The sequence below is a fragment of the Phocoena sinus genome, chromosome 17, assembly GCF_008692025.1.
Source record: "Phocoena sinus isolate mPhoSin1 chromosome 17, mPhoSin1.pri, whole genome shotgun sequence".
NCBI classification, from domain to species: Eukaryota; Metazoa; Chordata; class Mammalia; order Artiodactyla; family Phocoenidae; genus Phocoena; species Phocoena sinus.
Window position 1 is genome coordinate 30,852,176 of NC_045779.1, and position 2,093 is coordinate 30,854,268.

Here is a 2,093-nt window from a genome sequence, read left to right on the forward strand (position 1 = left end):
CTCAGGGAAAACAAAGAGAAGGCCTTTCTCAGCACAATTCACTCCTAGTCATTTGTCCTATACTAAGCACAAACTGTTCTCTTATCTAGTCATACTTTTTTTTTTGGCCAAATATGAAAGTTTAAATAAAAGTATATAAAGGAAAATAACTATCACTTCTGAACAAGCACCCAGCCAGAGGGAAATCTTATCATTTTGACAGAGAAGTGAAGTAAAAGGAGACAAAGAGAGACATTTTGACCATTTCCTATTTCCGTTCTCTTTTATAAAATATTCCAAACTGATAACATGTCGTAACTCTGCTCCAATATAATTTTGATTTCAGCTTTTATCTCACTTAACGTTAAATCTCCAAGAAGAGAATACATAAAATGCATTCTAAATCATATAATATTTTAACATGGAACACTTTTGCTCCAATAGAATCTTGCTTAAATGTATATTAAGAAACTCAGAGGTAGAAGTTCACTATTATTTGTTTGAAATAAATATTCACTTTTGTGGTGGGGTAATTTTCTCATTCTTATTTTTTTTTTATTTTTCTAAAGGTGTTGTCATATATTCAATATTATGATCATTGTAAGCTTGCTTCATTTGACCAACTGCTATGATATGTTTTGTTACTAGATTGATTATTTCAAATCTCCATTGAGTTGATTTGGTGACAAATTATGTTTGGCCATGGTAGGTTACTATCTTAATATTCAGTTAAGTTTAATTTAATATATCTTTATTTGTAGTATTAGTTTATATCTTCTAATTGAGGGCTGTTTTACATATTCTGGTATCATGAGGCTGCCAATACTAGAAAATGCATATGAATATTTAAACATTTTATCTGTCTTTTAGATCTTATCTACGATTTTTGGAAATTTCTTACAAAAGTAATTTTTATGTTATCAGGTCTGCTATGTATGAGTGAAACAGCTTTTTATACCAGTAGCAGTTGAGAAAATCTGAAAGCAGCTACTTAGTAACCACTGAGGAAATTTTAACTAATTACAGTTCCTGTGTCTTCTTTATATTAGTATTTTAAGCATAATAGGTGTTGTCAAGAACTGTCAAGAATCTTGAGATTTTACCATTCTTGTAGGCTAGCAAGTTAGTCTTCTAGAGTTTCATGGATGCCGACAGAAGACGCAAGACTCCAGGATCAAAGGCACAGGACTTTATTATACAAGGCATAGCAGGCAGAATGAACTTCATGTTTGGATCAGTCCCATAGGAACAATGTGGAGTTGCCCAGCTAGGTGTATACACTCAGTAGGTCATGTCACAGCTGAGGGACACTGAGTTTAGAAAATACTAATCTGTGAAAGACTTGCTAGCAAACTTGCTCTACTTTGTCTCAGAGGGAGACAATATCTTTATTATTCTGGGAAGCAAACATATCTGCCTTTGCTGCACTGGGAGACACTATCTATCTCCCATAGCCAGTCACTATAAAACATATTCTTAAAAAACTGCCTGTTCTGTGACTCAGAAGCAACTCAAAAGCTCGGGAGATGGGAATAAATACCTATGGAGAACTATCTTCCAGCAGTTGTTTTATCACTATGTTTCCAAACATATCTTAAGTTTTGTCTCCAGTGTATAATCTACCCTTTGCTTGTACCTTTTATATCTCATTTTTACATTTAATTTTTTTTGCTATACCCCTTTCTACTTCATGATTAAATTCAATCTAATTTTGCTTGTTTGCTCAAAAACATAATCTTGGATGAAAGTGTCCATCATGTTACTGAGTGCCATCTTTGTGCATATCCTGTCTGTGCATGAGCTATTTCTTTCTATTTTAGAGAGTACATTTTTACCTCTAAAATGTTGCTTTGTTTTTATCTTATGACATTTTAAATTAGACAGCTGATTGATTATTAACTGATAGAAATCTTAAAACCAGTTTTCTGGCCCACCTAAAGAAAGATGAGTGCCTTTGCGTAAGCTTTTAAATATTTACATACAACTTCACTTTGACCTTAACCTTTGGTTTTCTTTACCTTTTTCCCCAATATGGTTGAATATAAATAACTTAATAAGTATTGGTATCATTTTAGTGCACTGTAACCAAATAGTGCAGCATGCAAAATATCCTC